This window comes from Tursiops truncatus, chromosome 19 (assembly GCF_011762595.2).
Source record: "Tursiops truncatus isolate mTurTru1 chromosome 19, mTurTru1.mat.Y, whole genome shotgun sequence".
Lineage (NCBI taxonomy): Eukaryota > Metazoa > Chordata > Mammalia > Artiodactyla > Delphinidae > Tursiops > Tursiops truncatus.
Window position 1 is genome coordinate 48,964,952 of NC_047052.1, and position 19,120 is coordinate 48,984,071.

The 19,120-nt window shown below is 48.0% G+C and overlaps 1 protein-coding gene across 1 annotated transcript in view; it reads right to left on the minus strand.

Moving 5' to 3' along the window:
* The window catches only part of OPA3 (outer mitochondrial membrane lipid metabolism regulator OPA3), a 66,242-nt gene that overhangs the window by 2,882 nt on the left and 44,240 nt on the right, over positions 1 to 19,120 (minus strand). The gene's annotated exons all lie outside the window — the stretch shown is intronic.

The window sequence follows — 19,120 nt, forward strand, 5'->3', positions numbered from 1 at the left end:
AATAAGGTTCCTTGGGCTCATTAAGGGATGAATTTCTGAAAACATTTATACTTGACCCCTTCCAACCATCCTCCACAGCAACCAGGCTGACCTAATTAGGTTTTCTTCCTTTAAGTTAGAAGAATAAAATGCACATGGGGGGAATCATTTAGACTACATAGAAGGGGGTAAATTGCAAGACAGAAGTCCATCTTTCCACCTCCAACTTTAGTTCTCCTATTCCTCAAAGGAATAGGAGGACTGTTTTTTGGGGGCTGCACAGCGTGGCTTGTGGGATCTCAATTCCCACACCAGGGATTGAACCCCGGCCACAGCATGGAAAGCCTGGAATCCTAACCGCTAAGAGGTTAACCACTTCTATTGGCAGACCAGCCAATAGAGAAGAACTTGAATCACCTAAGAGGATAAAATCTAAATGGCCACTAGACATGTGAAAAGATGCGGTCTTTTCATTACATGTCAGGAAAATATTAATTAAAATCACAAAGAGAAAGCACTCTACACACCCCAGAATGGCTGAAATGAAACACCCACACATCCTAAGTGCTGCCAAAGATGTATCACACTCAGACTCGGAGGAGGTAATTGAGGACACCCACTCTGGCAGCTGGTTGGCAGTGACTCCTAAATTTAGCATTCAGTGCTCTATGAGCCAGCAATTCCGCTCCTGGGTGGACACCCACAGAAACCTGTCACATGTTCTCTGAAAGACATGTCCCTGCATGTTCACCTCAGTGCTATGAAAAAAAAGACTCTAGACCACCCAAATGCCCACCATAGAAGGATTGGTAAAAAAGGATGCACACAGTGAAACACTCAACAGCAATGAGAACAAATGAACCACAGCGACACACAAAAAGCTGAATAAATCTCACAGACAATGTTGAGTGAAAGAGGCCACACAAGCATACATGCTGCGTGATTCCATTTATATAAAGTCCCCAAAGAGGCAAATTCAATCCACAGGGTTACAAGTCAGGATGGTGGTTACCCTTGGGAGGCATAGTGACTAGAAGGGGGGCATGGTAGGGTTTCTGGGGGGCTGGTTATATTCTGTTTCCTGTTCTTTCTGTGAGTTTATCAAACTATACACTTAGGATTTGTACACTTTGCTTTAGGTATACTGTAATGCAGTTAAAAGTTTTCATAACCCAGGGCCTCCCTGGTGGTGCAGTGGTTAAGCATCCGCCTGCCAATGCAGCGGACACGGGTTCGAGCCCTGGTCCGGGAAGATCCCACATGCCGCACAGCAACTAAGCCCGAGCGCCACAACTACTGAGCCTGTGCCCTAGAGCACATGCTCTGCAACAAAAGAAGCCACCACAATGAGAAGCCCACGCACCGCAACGAAGAATACCCCCTGCTCGCCTCAACTAGAGAAAGCCCGCGCGCAGCAACAAAGACCCAACGCAGCCAAAAAAAAAAAAAAAGTTTTCATGACCCAAATGAACGGGAGTTGTCCAGCCACCTTCCTGATCTCTTCCAAGTGACTTTCACTTGCAGCCTCTGGTGAGGCCCAGAGAAATGCCACTGTCTGGTGCCACGCCCTTGGTCAGTCTGTTTCCTCCCTGTTGCCCATGGGCAGCCAGACTTGGCCTTGGCCACCTGTCAGATGAGCCTGAGACATCTAACTTCAAGGTGTCCTGACTGCCTATTTAACACTCTTCCTGTTGGGAAAGTACACTGGCCCCTCCCAAAAGGAGCCCCAGTCTTATGATGTCCCCCAGGCTCCTGCCTGGGTGCAGGAAGCAGGGTTGTGATGGAACCTTGAACTCTCTATTCTCCCTGAGGGTCTGTTAAAAGGCAAAATGGATTCAGAATCCAGGACTGAGAAAGTCCAGGCCCCCACTCAAAATGGGAGGGGGACGGGCACGACTATGGCCTGTGTTAAAGGGACTCAAAGACAGGATGACAGCACATTCCTTTCTTTTTTTAAATTTTTTAAAATGTATATATATATATTTTGGCTGCGCTGCGGGGCCTGCGAGATCTTGGTTCCCCAACCAGGGACTGAACCCACGCCACCTGCAGTGGAAGCGAGGAGTCTAAACCAATGGACGGTCAGGGAATTCCTCACATTCCTTTTTGTTTAAAAACCAAAATTTGAATCCATCTGTCAATGACCTCCATAAATCTAGACAGTTTCTTAAAGGCAAAGGCTCAAAAGGGAATCTCAGCCTGAAATTGAGGAGGATTTTATGTCACAACCTAGAAATGAAGCTGTGCTTGCCGAGCACAGTAGTTAAAACAAAACAAAGCAAAAATGGTGAAATTACTCGTTTGCTTCCCTAGCAGTGTCTTACATCCCCAGGCATGCTTTTGCCAACTTACCAACGCTTCTGAAATATTTCGCTACTAATCAATCTCACGATTTGCAACGGAAAAAATTAAAAGAACGAATGAGCTTTATGTACTTCAACACAGAAAAATCTCCCAAACGTAACGAGAAGAAATACTAGGTCCAAAAGATACAAACAGCGTGAACAAGAACGTGCACTATGGACACACATATATATTCAGGAAAAGTATAAAGTCTCACAGGGACTAATACTCAGCAACTTCAGGACAGATGAAGGAGGAAGGAGTGAGAACGGGGTGAGGCTTTTTAGCTTTAGTCCCTAAACAAGGGAATAAAACTCAAAGCAAATAGGGCAAAGTGTTAATATCTATTAATTCTAAGTGGTAGGTCCACGGGTGTTGGTTACAGTATTTCCTCTATGTCTGCAATATTTCACAATTAAAAGGAAAAAATTAGTTCAAAAAGAATAACAATTATATTTTTTGGCCATTTGGAGAAAAAAGGATTTGGATGAATGCACAGTGATAGAAATCAGGTCAGTGCTTCCCTGAGGTCAGGTATGGCGGGAGAGATGGACTGCAAAGGAACACAAGGAAATTTGGGGGGTGAAGGAAATTTTTTTTTTTTTTTTTTTTGCTGTACGCGGGCCTCTCACTGTTGTGGCCTCTCCCGTTGCGGAGCACAGGCTCCGGATGCACAGGCTCAGCAGCCATGGCTCACGGGCCCAGCTGCTCCGCGGCATGTGGGATCTTCCCGGACCGGGGCACGAACCCGTGTCCCCTGCATCGGCAGGCGGACTCTCAACCACTGCGCCACCAGGGAAGCCCAAGGAAATATTTTTAACTATGGTGGTGGTTTCATGGCAAATACCTGTGATAAAACCCATCAAAGTGAACCCTTAAAATAAGTACAGTTTATTGCATGTAAGTCATACCTCAAAAAAAGTTGTTAAATAAAAAGGAATTTTATAAGATTAAGAAAGTGAGAAGCCACAGACTAGGAGAAAATATTTGCAAATCATATATCTGATAAAGGACTTGTTGCAGAACATATAAAGAGCTCTTAAAACTCAACAATAGGGGCTTCCCTCGTGGTGCAGTGGTTGAGAGTCTGCCTGCCGATGCAGGGGACACGGGTTTGTGCCCCGGTCTGGGAAGATCCCACATGCTGCGGAGCGGCTGGGCCCGTGAGCCATGGCCGCTGAGCCTGCGCGTCCGGAGCCTGTGCTCCGCAACGGGAGAGGCCACGACAGTGAGAGGCCAGCGTATCGCAAAAACAAACAACAACAAAAAAAACCTCAACAATAGCTGGGAATTCCCTGGCAGTCCAGTAGTTAGGACTCAGTGCTTCCACTGCAGGGGGACCCGGTTCAATCCTTGGTCGGGGAACTAAGATCCCCACAAGCCACATGGCGCAGACCAAAAAAAAAAAAAAGTCAGCAGAGAAATACCAGTCAAAACCACAATGAGATTCCATTTCACACCCACTGGAATAACTGTATTCAAAACAACGGCCAGTTGCACACACGTCCACAACAGCCAAAAAGGGGGAACAACCCCAAAGTCCATCAATTTGTGAATGGATAACAAAATCTGGTATATTTATACAATGGAGTATTATTAATACATAAAAAGGAATCAAGTACTGATACATGTTACGACAGGGACGAATCTTGAAAACATTATGCGCAGTGAAGGAAGCCAGACACAGAAGGCCACGTAGTGTATGATTCTTTTCTATGAAATGTCCAGAATAGGTAAATTCACAGAGACAGAAAGCAGGTTAGTGTTTGCCAGGGGCTGGGGGAGGGGAGAGTGGGGAGAGAACTGCTAATGGACTTGAGGGATCTTTCCAGTGATGGAAATGTTCTAAAGTGACTGTGGTAACAATTGCACGACTATGTAAATTTACTAAAAATAAATTGTCCACTCAAGACAGGTGAATTTTATGGCATGTAGATTATACCTCAATAAAGCTGTTTAAACAAACAAACAAGCAAGCAAAAGTAGAGCCTCTCCCGCTGAAATTAGCAAATGCTGCTGTGCAGATGCGCGGGCTTCTCATTGTGGTGGCTTCTCTTGTTGCAGAGCACAGGCTCTAGGCATGTGGGCTTCAGTAGTTGTGGCACATGGGCCCTAGAGCACCTGCTCAGTAGCTGTGGCGCAAGGGCTTAGTTGCTCCACGGCCTGCGGGATCTTCCCAGACCAGGGCTCGAACTCGTGTCCCCTGAATTGGCAGGCGGCTTCTTAACCACTGTGCCACCAGGGAAGTCCCTGGACCTGAAATCTTGAGCAAGGTATCAAGGATGCCAGAAGTGCCTAGGAGTCATGCAGGAGGGAGGATGGCAGGTGAAGGGCGGATGTGGGGTGGTACCCACGGCGCTGTCAATCCTCTGACCTCAGGAGTCCACCAGTGTCTCGTGCTCATGGCAACCTGGGGTAGATGCCTTGCTGCCAGGTGTTGGTCCAGCCAGGGACTACATTTCCCAGTGCCCCTTGGGGTTAGGTGTGGCCAGGGCATTAAGTCCCGGCAAGGGGAATTGAGGTGAAGCGAATAGAGTGCCACTTCCAGTCCTGGTCCATAAAACCTGTGCTCTCTTCCTTCATGCTCTTTACTGACCTCTGGCTGGAGTGGACATGACCCCCAGGGTGACCTTGAAAGGCACAAGCTGAAGATGGTGGGACTGCATCAGCCTGGGTCCTTGAATGACTGAGCAGAGGAAGAGGGCTGTCCTGCCACATGACTCCCCTGCAAGAACTGCTATACAAGCAAGGAATAAACCCCTGTTCTAGGTGCCATTACACATTTTGGGTCTCTTGGTGACAACACTGGTGTCCTGAACTATAGACCTCCAAGATTCCTGCTGATTTTCCTAGCCTTGGTCTCCAATATATCCTTCCAATATATTCTTTTTCTGCTTCCGTTGGCCCAGGATGGTTTCTGCTGCTGGCAATGCAGAGTGTTCACTGATGATGACAAAAATTCAATGCTTTGCTAGTATTTCCTCTGAGCTAGGCACCTCCCTAAGTGTTTTACATGTATTAACTGTTTCGATGTCGTAATAATCCCACAGAGGAAGTTCTGTTGTCAAGCACGAAGACATCCGGTGAACTCCAGCTCATCCAGATAGTATGAGGTGGATCTAGGGCTTGAGTCCAGGAATTTCAGTGTCAGAGCTCACGCTCTCCTCCACGATGCTCCACTGCCCTCCAGACAGATTCTCTAAGCCTAGAAATGACTGCCAGTTACATCCATTTTCACACAGCACTATTCACAATAGCCAAAAGGAGAAACAACCCAAATGTTCATTGACAGATGTACAGATAAACTGTGGTCTATCCGTACAATGGATATTAACCAGCCATAAAAAGAAATGGAGTACTAATACCTGCTGCAACAAGGATGAACCTTGAAAACATGATGCTAAGTTGAAAGAAGCCAGACACGAAAGTTCTGATTGTATGATTCCACTGATAAGAAATGTCCAGAACAGGCAAATCCCTAGAGATAGAAATCAGATTGCTGGTGGCCAGGAGTTGGAGGGGGAGGGGGTGGAGAGTAGCCACTTAATGGGTACCAACTCTTATTCTGGGGGTCATGAAAATGTTTTGGAATTAGATAGAGCTGATGGTGGTACAGTGTGGTGAATGTACACATGCCACTTATTCACTATAAAATGGTTAATTCTATGTTATGTGAGTTTTACACCAATTAAAAAACAAAAAAACAAAACTGCAAAACTCCACACAAGGGGCACCCTCGGCCACAGCTTCGGCTCCTACCACTGCCTGAGCTACCCTCACTGCAAGAAGCCAAAGAAAAGCAGCTGTGGAGGAAGGATCCTGCTTCCTCCATGGGCCCTGTAACTTGACATGTTTTAATTTTTTTAATTGAAGTATAGTTGATTTACAATGTTGTGATAGTTTCAGGTGTCCAGCAAAGGGATTCAGTCATACATGTGTATCTTTTTCAGATTCTTTTCCATTATAGTTTATTACAAGATATTGAATGCAGTTCCCTGTGCTATACAGTAGGACCTTGCTGTTTATCTATTTTATATACAGTAGTGTGTATCTGTTCATCCCAAACTCCAAATGTATCCCTCTCCCCCTTTCCCCTTTGGTAACCACAGTTTGTTTTCTGTGAGTGCAACCTGACGTTTGTGACGAGGCTGCTCAGGGGTTCCTTGGGGGAGGGGAGAGGGGAGGGGGCAGGGGGAGGGGCTTGAGGAGACTGGGGAGCGATGAGATGTGTCTACTACCTTCAATGTGGTGGTGGTTTCACGGGTGCATACGTATGTCAAAACATCAATTAATACGCACTACTTTACATAAAAGAGGTATTTTATAGGTAGAAAAAATAGATATTTAAATATTGTAAATCAACTGCACTTGAATAAAATTAAAAAAAATTTAAACCATCAAATGATACACTTTATATACGTGCATTGTACTGTGTGTCACTTATACCTCTCACTTAAAGCTTAGACCTCACTTAAAGCTGCTTTGACAAAAAAATTCGAGATAAGGCAGAGAAACAGAGAAAAAGGACTGAAAGAGTTTGTGGCAGGAGAAAGGGTACAGAGTGGGTAGCGTGGGGCTGGGAATTGCTTTTGATAAGCCTTAGAGAATGTTTTGTTCTTTAAACTGAGAATAAAAATAAACATTTAGTGTAATTACACACGTGCACACGCACAGACACAATACTCGTGGGACCTGAGCACTGTTATCTTGGATCCTTGCCCCCTCACCTGGTTAGTCACCGGATCTGATGAATCCCAGTCTCTGCCCCTCAGCGCCCCCTGCAGCTCCCCAGCCGGCACTACTTCAGCCCCGTCCTCTCAATCCACGCTCCCCACGGAGTGATGGTCCCAGAAAATAAAAATGCACCGAAGCCACAGCCCTCTCCTGACGAAAACCCTACTGCAGTGGCCTCTACTAGCTCACAGAAAACGTCCTGACTCCTTAAAATGGCCACAAGGCCCAATGGGATCTACCCCATGGTTGATGGGGAGTTTCCAACTGTTCATTCAGTGCCCAGACCCCTCTGCTCTCTCCCACCCCTGGGCCTTTGCATATGCTATTCCCTCTGCCTGCAACACTCACTCCTCTCCACACCCACCCTGAATTTTCAGATGCCTCCTCCTGTTGGGAGTCCTTCGTGACCCCCCAGGCTGGGTCCATCACGAGTCATGTGGGTTCCCCCATCCCAGGTCCACGCACTGTGGGTCGTCACTATCTGTGGCTGGACTGTCTCCCTCGTGACCTGGGAGTCCCGAGAAGGCAGGATCCAGAGTGTCTTGGTCACCACTGTGTTCCCAGCACAGCCCTGCCTAGCACAGGACTGGGCACAGAGATGATATTCATGGAATATTTGCTAAAAACATAAACGAATGAATGAATGAATCAATCAATGAATAAATAAACTACTGACCAATTACAAAAGGGCAAAGGGCACTTTTCCAGAGGCAGACCTGGTGGTCATCACCTGAACCAAGTGATCAAACTCACCATCATCAGAAACGGGACACACCGACATCGTGTCCTGATGGAGTTGCCAAGGGAAAGATGCAGCACCACACACATCGTTTTCCCGCTGAAAATGTTCACTCTGAATCTAATTATGGTCCAGAGTGTGGGTCAGTTGCTACAGGGCAACTGAGCTGGAAGTTCCAAAAACCCAAAGTTATAAAAATCCAAAAGAGCTAAGGAACTGTCTTAGCTTTTTCAAGATTAAAGAGATGTGACTATGAAATATAATTTGTGGATCATGATTGGATCCTGGATTGGAGGTGGAAGAAAACTCTACAAAAGACATTTTGACATTGTTGGAGAAATTTGAAAAGAAGCAGTTTCTTAAATGACATTATGAAATTATTAATCATTTTCTTAGTGTATAGTGGTTTGTGGATTATGTGGGAGAAGGTCCTTATTCTTAGAAGACACTTGCTTCAGTTTTTAAGGATGGGGACTTCCCTGGCATTCCAGTGGTTAGGACTTGGCGTTTTCACTGCCGAGGGCTCAGGTTCGATCCCTGGTCGGGGAACTAAGATCCCGCAAGCCGCACAGCATGGCCAAAAAAAAAAAAAAAAAATTTAAGGACAAAGTGTCGTGGCATCTGCAAATTACTTTCAAATGATTCAGCAAGAAAATCTGCGTATATATAGAGACAAAGATATAGATGTAAACTGTTATGGACTAAAATGTTTGTGTGCCCCCGAATCCGTATGTTGAAGGCCTTACCCCCAATGTGATGGTGTTTCTTGAAAGTGGGGTCTTTGGGAGGTAATTAGGTTTAGATGAGGTCTTGGGGACAGGGACTCCATGATGGGATTAGAGTCCTTATAAGAAGAGGAAGAGACACCAGGGCTCGCTCTCTCTCTTTGCCTTGTGAGGACACAGTGAGAAGGCGGCCGTCTGCAAGCCAGGAAAAGGGTCCTCGTCAGGAACTGAATCTGCCAGCGCCTTGATCTTGGACTTCCCAGTCTCCAGAATGTGAGAAAATATATACCTGTCGTCTAAGCCACCCAGCCTATGGTATTTGGTTATAGCAGCATGACAGAAGACATAAACATGGGTATAGATGGAGACCTAGGTATTTGAAGGACATAAACAGGACACAGTGTGAACAAGGGATGGATCCAGTAAGGGCACTTGGGTGTTGATTGTGTATTTCCTTCCATTGCTCTGTAGGTTTGAAAAATTTTCCAAATAAAGTATTGGAGAAAACTGAAATATAAATAACAAACAAATAAATAGTATTTATGGAAAATACTCCAAAATGTAGGAGCTGATTATTTCTGCGAGATGCGTTTGGTGGTGGTCTATGATTTTTAAATTTTCTCCTATGAACACTGATGACTTGTTTGTTAAATCAAAGAGGAAAATTCAAAACCTATGCATGATCAGATCCAGCAGCGTCATTTCCAGGAATTATTCTTAAGAAGCTAAGGATGGAATGCACGAAGATTTAGCCCATGGTCCCTGAGGACACCCCTCTGCCTAGCATGGCTGTTTGGGAAGGTCCTTTCCTTCCAATCACCAAGGCATCCTAATGTTGCCTTTCAAGTCAAGTAGAAGTGGGGCCGCTGTTTGGTGTGATATGTCCATCTTCTAAGCTTAAAACTCAAAACTCATAGGAAACCTGGAGGGGTGAGGGGGCAAACTCTGGGGTACCTTATTCACTGTCTCTTGGAGGGTCCCTGCAAGACTGAGCCCCAGGTACTCACAGAAGTAATCTGCTTACTAACATACCCTGTAAAGACTTCCTTCCTTTTCTGTCTCACTTCCCTCCGGAAGAGCCCCTTGTTCCTCCCCTTCAAAGAGTCAAAGAATAGCAGTAATTTATTATCCCTGTAATTACTTTCTGAAGAGGGGAATAAGGGCCCCTATTGGCAGCTAACTTGGTTATTTAAGAGTCAAAGAGTTTCCGTCTGGAATGATGAAAGAGTTCTGGAAATAGATGGTGATGGTTGAATAGCACTGTGAATACACTTAACGTACTTAATGCCACTGAACTGTACACTTAAAAATGGTTAAAATGATGAATTTTATGTTATGTATATCTTGCCACAGTTTACAAAGAAAAGGTAACTTGGTGATGAGAAACTGGTTTAGGTACTGGCCTATTTCACCCCCAACTGGTCAACACCTACTGGGTGTACTGCAATGCGGTCCAGAGTTAGCGCACACCCCACAAGGTAAGGGCTCAGTCCCACGAGACTGCCCACACTCCAGACATCAGCCACAAGTGGGCTTCCCAGGCCATGTTCACTTCTGACTCACTGGCTGCAGATTCAGGGCTCCCACAATTCTCTCAGATTCAATAACTGGCTAGAATGGCTCACAGAACCCCCTGAAAATGTTATACTTACAATTACAGTTTTATTATAAAAGATGTACAGAGGGTGAGGTCTAGGAGGGAACACAGAGCTTCCTTTGCTCTCTCCCTGTATCAGAACAGCAATCAGAACAGGACTCAGGCTGCCACCCAGGAAGCGCTCAGTTTCATCAAGAGTGATGAAATCTTCGGCCAAGTGACTGAACTCATTCTCCAGAGCTCCCAGTATAGCTAGTTTAAAATCACAACCTGGGACTTCCCTGGTGGTCCAGTGGCTAGGGCTCGGCACTCCCAATACAGGGGGGCCCGGGTTCGATCCCTGGTCGGGGAACTAGATCCCGCATGTATGCTGCAACTAAGAAGTCCACATGCTGCAACTAAAAACCCCCCACACCGCAACTAATACATTTATTTATTTAAATCAAATCAAATCAAATCACAACCCTCTGGGGGCAGGGGGCAGAGATAAATTAGGAGTTTGGGATTCACACATACACACTAATATATATAAAATAGGTAAGCAACAAGGACCTACTGTATAGCACAGGGAACTCTACTCAATATCTTGTAATAACCTATAATGGAAAAGAATCTGAAAAAAAAAATATATATATAACTGAATCACTTTGCTGTACACCTGAAACTAACACAACATTGTAAATTAACAATACTTCAATAAAATAAAAACAAAATCACAACCTTCTATATCTTATATCTATACCTTATGTCTAGGTCTTTCTGGTGACTGGCTCGGTCTGAGTCACCATTAGCGTAACAAAGATACACCCATCCTTTAGGAATTTATGAATGACTTTGAAGGGTTGTGTTAGGAATTGTGGTAACGCTTACATATATTCTTTATTACCAAGTGAGTTACTTGCATCTGGAGCTCATTGGTGATTGACTTTGCAGGACAGAGGGCAGAAGACAGAAGCTGTCTTCCCCAGGTGCTGCTGGCCTCCGTAACAGGTGCCAACCAGGGGCCTCCAGACGCGGGCCAGGGCCCAGGACCAGTGTCAGCGGCGGATCCGGACTCCTTATCTTCTCAGGTACAGGCCTGTCCCCACCACCCTCCTCCTCCGGCCCAGCTCCCCGACCCTCACGTCTCTCTCCCCTGCAGCTCTCTTCCTCGTGCTGTTCCCATTCCTGCACGGATGGCCCCATCTCTCTAAAGGTGACCACGGGTGCGGGGAACAGGGAAGTCTGACCCCTCTGGGGTGGCTGGGCAGCAGCGAGGGGCTCAACCTCCACCTCCATGCTCCGCATCAGCTGAAATGCCAACCTGAGTGTGGAATTCTGACCCACTTCCCACCCCCGGGTCCTGGGGTCGTCTGTGTGGATCTCCCATGCCAGCGCCTTGCGCTGAATACGGGTGCAGGGGGGTAGGGAGTGCTTCCCGGGAGGGAGGAGAAATGGGGCATCTGCTGGGCTGGGAGGGAGAAGGGGCGTGATCGGCCGAGACAAGAGCCGAAGTCGAGAGTACGGTCCCAGCAATTCCCTGGAGGTCCCTGGAGGTTAGGACTCGCTTTCACTGCTAAGGGTCGGGGTTCGATCCCTGGTTGGGGAATTAAGATCCCGCAAGCCACGCGGCGCGGCCAAAAATAAATAAATAAATAAAGAGTCCCATCTTACCACAGGCCCAGCTGGCGAAGCATTTCTATTATCCCTTATTTCAACCCCACTACCTGACAGCCACTTTCACTCTGGGTGACACCCCCGTGAAGCAGACAATCCCATTCTAGAGATGGGAAAAGTGTGGCTCAGAGGGGTGAAGTTAACTGCCTGAGGGGGAGAATGGAGCTTAAACCCTGACCGGGCGCTACTTGCCTAAGCAACTTCAGTGACATTAGTTGCAGCCCTAGAACCAGGTAAGTGTACTTCTTTGGTTGTGACCGGGGCGCCCAAGGTGAGCGGTTGGTAACCCTGCGCACAAGGGCAGGAGCCCACTGAGGGTTGGAGAGCTCAGCACAGGACCCACGCCCCTGGGCCAGGCAGAAGGCAGATGAGAAGGAGGCAGCCAGAGGAGAGGGGTCACGACTGCTCTGGGGACAGAGGCGGATGGGACGTTGGACATCAGTGCTGGGTAAAGGATGAACGGATGCAGGGAAACGCAAATCAGAACCACAAGGAGATACGACTTCCCACTCACTAGGGAATGGGATAATCAGAGAGTCAGATAACACGGGTTGGCAAGGATGTGGGGAAATGAGAACTCTTATACACTGCTGGTGGAAATGGAAAATGGGGAGGTCAATGTCCGGAATAGGCAAATCTATAGAGACAGTAAGTAGACTGGTGGCTGCCCAGGGCTGAGGGGGCTGGGGAGGTCGGAGGGAATGGGGAGCGAGTGCTAATGGACACGGGGTTTCCTTTTAGGGTGATGGACATGTTCTAAAATTGATTGTGGTGCTGACTGCACAACCCCGCAAATATACTAAAACCCACTGAATTGTAGGCTTTAAATGGGTGAATTGTATGATATCTGAATTCTACCTTAATAAAGGTATTTAAGAAAAAAAACAAAAACAAGGGAAAAGGGAATTCCTTGGCGGTCCGGTGGTTAGGACTCCATGCTTTCACTGCCAAGGTCCCGGGTTCAATCCCTGGTCGGGGAACTAACATCCCGCAAGTTGAAAAAAAACAAAATGAACGGATGCGAGGGGGATAAGGGATGGGAGCAGGGCGCAGGCAGAGGCCCTCCGCCCAGGCCCTCCCTCTGAGCCGTGTCTGGCCCCAGGTGAAGAGCTGGTGGTGAGAAAGGAGCCGTGGCGGCTCTGTGGCAGTGTGACGCTGGACCCCAAGCACGGGAAGTGGAGCTGCTGCAGAGACTTCTGCCGTTTCCACCACCTCACGCAGAGGTGCTGCCAACCTGGGGAAGTTCATGGTCATCCCCATGAACCCAGAAAAGTTAGAGGCTGAAGACTGCAGGACATACACCCCAGAAAATTCTAGGTAGGTCCTGGCCCCGCCGGCAGCTTCCCTTTCTGCTCTGGGGGTCACAGAGACCCTTTTCTCTCTCCTTCCTTCCCAGGAGCTCTGCCCTCCGCGGAGGGGCTTGTCTGCTACTGGACAGGGCGTCTGTGTCATTAACTTAGCTGCGTTCCAGCTTCCCACTGTGTGACCTCAAACAAGGGTCCTGCCCTCTCTGGGCCCAGTCTCCCTGTCACCAGGTTAAGGTATGCACAAGAACTTTTCATCCACACAGAGGGGGGCTGGGGCTTTCAAAGTCCCTTCCCACAGTTCCAGAAGTGACGTCAGGGGCAGCCCCTCCTGTGTTCTGCCCTCCTCTGAGCCCCTCCCCCGCTCCAGGTCCCAGATGCCCACATGTGTGTGATGGGAAATCTCCTGGGTGTCTCACAAGAGTGGCCGACTCCAAACGCAGGCAGGCACGGGGGCGGAAAAGAGGCTCAGCTCCTGGTTGTTGAAAGTCACAACCAGGTGGAAATCACTGGAGGGCCACTGCACCGCACTGAGGCCTGCTGCCCCCCTCAAGGGTCCCACAGACACTTCCAAGATCAGGGGAAGCCCTGTCTCTGAAGCTGGGCTGGTGGTGACCCGGGTGTTTAGTTTTCTCTTCTCTGTATTTTACAGAATAAAGTGAAGACTGGTGATGAGATTTGTGTATGTTCTCATGCGAAGACGTCCCTGATGGAACAAGCCTGGTACTGATGGGCACACACTCTCATCTGGTTTTGATGAAAAGCAAATCGTACTATTAACTGGTTAGAAATGTGGGACTTGCCTCTTTTCCTACTGGCTGATTACATTTTATGAACAGATGTTACAGAACAGGAAAGAACAAGAGCAACCTCCTTTCTAGGAATTGGAACCTCTATGGATCCAAAAGTGAACTTCTCCCAGGAGCACGCGTCCCACCCGCCCCGTGGGAAGCGTGCACTAACTCGCAGTCACGTGCAGTATTCCACGTTGCAGGGAAGCCCATCCACCTGCCGTCCCGGGGGTTGTTGCTATCTGAGTCACACTTGGGAAGGGAGAGAGAAGCCTTGGAACCAACCCGATGCTTTGAGTGTGACTCACCAAGCCCAGGACCTTAGCTCCCGAACTGCAAGATCACACGAGGTAACTGCACGTGACTGGCTGGTGTTGGGTGTCCTGGTCTCATGCTCCCCTGGAAAGCTGGGGAACGCTGGGGCTGTGATACTTCCCTCTGCTCCCAGACCCCCTCTCTACTCTTGCCTGCCCTTCTCTGCTCCCAGGAAGCTGAGTGCCTATCCTCTGTTTCTGGTGGGCACGACTTTGGGCAGTGCCCTCAAGAGAGGAGGGGACAGGTGGACTTCCCTGGTGGCGCAGTGGTTAAGAATCCGCCTGCCAATGCAGGGAACACGGGTTCGAGCCCTGGTCCGGGAAGATCCCACATGCCGCGGAGCAACTAAGCCTGTGCGCCACAACTACTAAGCCTGTGCTCTAGAGCCTGCGAGCCACAACTACTGAAGCCCGCGAGCCACAGCTACTGAAGCCCACGCACCTAGAGCCCGTGCTCCACAAAAAGAGAAGCCACTGCAATGAGAAACCCGCGCACCGCAACGAAGAGTAGCCCCCGCTCGCCGCAACGAGAGAAAGCCCGCTCGCAGCAACAAAGATCCAGCATAGCCAAAAATAAATAAATAAAATAAATTAAAAAAAAAAAAAGGCGGGGGGGAAAGGAGAAGGTGGAGGTGGGCATGTCTCCCCTGTCCCCTCCGTGGCTGGGCTGCAGCTCTTACATCTGCCCATCCTGGTGCTGGTCCTGGTGCCTTTCTGACCATCTCTGGGTGGTGTCCAGTCCCTGGGAGCCTTAGCTCCTCCCTGGATCCTTCACCACTCCTGCCCACACTGCTGTCCTGCACGCGCTTCAGTAAACAAAACGAACAAAGCAAACACACGGGAAAAACTCACACAGCTGCTCAGGGCTCTCAGGGGTCCTGAGGTCCTGCACAAATCTGCCATCGCCAGCTCATCTTGCCCCACCCCTGCCCTGCTCCAGCCATTCCGACCGTTCCCTGTGGCCACCGGGTCTTTGCACATGCCGCGCCCTTTACGAGAACGCCTTTCCCTCGGAAACTGCTGCTCATAAATGAGAAGGGCTCATAAATCCATCCTCACCTGGCCAAGGGGGTCTGACACCTTCTCCTCCAAGACTCCTTATTGGTCACTTAAAATACAGATCTAGAGCATTTTATGGAATGATTCCCACTTTGTACGTATGTGTGTATCTACCAATATATATATGATGCCTCACTTTTTTCTCTATACACACGCGTGCGCCTTTAGGATCATGAAACAGAGCTAAAAGTTAACAATGATCATCTCTGGGTAGTGGAATTACAGATGATTTTTTTCATTTCTCAGTGTTTTTGTTTCTCAGTGTTTGCTGCGGTTTCTATAGTGAGCCTGCTGTCTCTTGAACTCTGTAGAAAATATGATTGGGAAACGAAGTGATCGGAATGGGATTCCTTTTGACACTGACTCCTTGAACTCCAGGCCATCCAGTGCCCTCAGCTCCCAAGTCAAGAAAGGCCTGGAGCCATACCTTCCTTTCCATGGCCCCAGGCCCTGTATGATCTGGTCACCGGCCCCTCGTCCTGCCCACTAAGCTGCAGGACTAAGCCATGAAATCTTTTTTTTTTTTTTTTTTTGCACATCCCTCCTCACTCACATCTCTGGGCCTTTGCACAAGCTGTCCCCTCGGCACCTGGACTTCACCCCATGTATCTTTTCCTTTGTTGAATGTTGCCTTATTTGGCAAAAGGGTCTTTGCAGATGTGATTAATGTTAAGGATAGTGAGATGAGATCATCCTGGATTACCCCGCTGGGCCCTAAATCCAGTGACAAGTGTCCTTATATGAGAGAGAAGAGGAAAAGATACAGGCATATAGAGGAGAAGGCCACGGGAAGATGGAGGGAGAGACTGGATTGATGCAGCCACAAGCCAAGGAAAGCCTGGAGCCACCAGCAGCTGGAAGAGGCAGGGAACAGATTCTCCCCTCAAACCTTTGGAGGCAGCACAGCCCTGCCAACGTCTTGATTTCAGCCCAGGGATACTGATTTCAGTTTTCTGGCCTCAGGAACTGTAAGAGAATAATTGTATATTGTTTTAAGCCACCAGGTTTGGGGTAATTTGTTACAGCAGTCACAGGAAACGAATACGATGGACAAAAGACTTGAACAGATCTAATTTTTATCGAATAATTGTATTAACAGATGCAATTATTATCTTCTCCAAAGAAGATGCTGAGAATGGCCAATAAGAGCAGATAAAGATGCTCAACATCATTACTCATCAGAGAAAGACAAATTAAAACCACAATCAGATACCACTACATACTTACCAGGATGGTTAAAATTAAAAAGAAAGAGAGAGAAAAAAAAGACTGTCGATATGGAACATTGTGAAGAGCAGGAGAATTTATTATGGTAAAGTCACTCTTTTTTTTTTTTTAGCTGCACCGCATGGGTTGTGGGAATCTTAGTTCCCCAAGCAGGGATTGAGCCCAGTGCCACAACAGTGAAAGCACCGAGTCTTAACGACTGGACCACCAGGGAACTCCCCTACAGTCACTTATTTAAATATTTTATTTTATTTATTTGTTTGTGCCGGGTCTTAGTTGTGGCACGTGGGCTCCTTAGTTGTGGCATGTGAACTCTTAGTTGCGTCATGTGTGTGGGATCTAGTTCCCTGACCAGGGATTGAATCTGGGCCCCCCCCTGCATTGGGAGCACAGAGTCTTAACCACTGTGCCACCAGGGAAGTCCCACTTTTTTTTTTTTTAATTGGCATTTTCTCCTAAGGGTAAACATAGGCTCGTCCTGTGACCCAGCGATCCCCCTCCTAGATATTCCCTAGGGAAACGAGCGTGATGCCCACCAAAGCCTGGTGTCAAAGTGGCCCTAGCGGCCTCACTCAGAACAAGCAGGAGCCTGGAGACAATTTGTGTGCCCGTCAGTCAGTTGGCTGGTAAACAAAGTGTGTTCTAGTTGACAATGGAATACTACACAGCACCAAAAAGGACAAACGATTGCTACACAGAACAACACAGATGCATCTCCCAGATACTATGTTGAAGAAGCCAGATCCAGAGAAGAACATTCCCTATGAGTCCATGGATATGAAGTTCAGGAACAGGCAAATCTAATCTACGGTGACAGATTTCAGCACAGTGGTTACAGCTGGGAGGGGGAGGGGGTGCTGCCTGGGAAGTAGCAGGAGGGGGCCTTCTGGGGTCCTGGAAGGTCCTCTGTCTCCATCTGGGTGCTGGTTCCCAATGGATCCCCATTTATAAGCATTCATTGAGCCCTCCCTATACCAGTGCACACGTTACTGTGTGTTTGTTTTATTCCAACTAAAAAAAAAAAATCAGACGAAAAGGGTAACATGCAACGAGAAAATTGACCCAAGGATAGAAACAGAGCTTCTACAATCTGGAAAAAATAAACTGCTCAACAAAGTGTGGGCTAGTTGGGACTTCCCTGGTGGCGCAGTGGTTAAGAATCCGCCTGCCAACGCAGGGGACATGGGTTCGAGCTCTGGTCCGGGAAGATCCCACACGCCACGGAGCAACTAAGTCCGTGCGCCACAACTACTGAGCCTGCGCTCCAGAGTCCGTGAGCCACAACTACTGAGCCCGTGTGCCACAACTACTGAAGCCTGTGCGCCTAGAGCCCGTGCTCCGCAACAAGAGAAGCCACTGCAATGAGAAGCCCGCGCGCCGCAACGAAGAGCAGCCCCCGCTCGCCGCAACTAGAGAAAGCCTGTGTGCAGCAACGAAGACCCAATGCAGCCAGAAGTAAAAATTAAAAATATATATATATGAAAGAATAAAAAACATTAAAAAAAATGTGAGCTAGTAAACAAAGGTCTGCCTAGTCTTTTGATATAGACTACTAAACGTGCTGTCAAAATACCCATGTCCAGAGTTGAGGAATAATTTTCTCTCCCAGGCAACATAGGGGAAAGCCATGAGAAGTCTCTGGAAAATCCAGGCCCTCCACACCTCCAGCAAAGTGGAGTAGGCTTGTTCTTTCCTTCTTTCTTTCTTTCTTTTGGCCACACCGCTCGGTATGCAGGACCCCAGTTCCCTGACCAGGGATTGAACCCAGGTCACAGCAATGAAAGCACCGGATCCTAACCACTAGACCACAGGGAACTCCTAGGCTTGTCCTTTCTTTAACTGAAAGGCCAGAGCTACTCGGGATGAGCCATCAGATCGTGGGAGCAGATTAGTTTCCTGTGGCTACTATGACACATTACTATGAACTGGACGGCTTAAAACAACAGAAATTTATTCTCTTACAGTTCCGAGGGACAGAAGTTCAAAATCAGCATCACTGAGGCAAAATCAGGTGTCAGCCGGGCTGCGCTCCCTCCCAAAGCCTGAGGGGAGAATCTCTTCCTTTTTTGTTTGTTCTGATCATACTCTGAGTCATGCTTGTTCAATGTCCTCGTGACCTATCACCTGTTCATCAAGTCTTTGCATCTCTGTTTAAGTAAATGAGGAAACTGGGGTTCAGAGAATAACTTTCTCTGGGCCACACAGGAAAAGGGCCAGGACTAGAACTGTTTTCTCTTGCCTCATAGCGCAATGTTCATGTTACTACTGCCACACCATGCTTTTTTTTTTTTTGGGTTCGCGGGCCTCTCACTGTTGTGGCCTCTCCCGTTGCGGAGCACAGGCTCCGGACGCGCAGGCTCAGCGGCCATGGCTCACGGGCCCAGCCGCTCCGCGGCATGTGGGATCTTCCCGGACCGGGGAATGAACCCGTGTCCCCTGCATCGGCAGGCGGACTCTCAACCACTGCGCCACCTGGGAAGCCCCTCAATACCTTTAACTCAATCACATCTGCGAAAATTTTTATCAGATAAGGTCACATTCACAGGTTCCAGGGATTGGGACCTAGGCTCCTTAGGGGGCCACCATTCAGTTCACTCTATAGGATGGGAGGGCCTGGAGGCTAGCTGGCTGGGATTTGGCCAGGTATCTTTT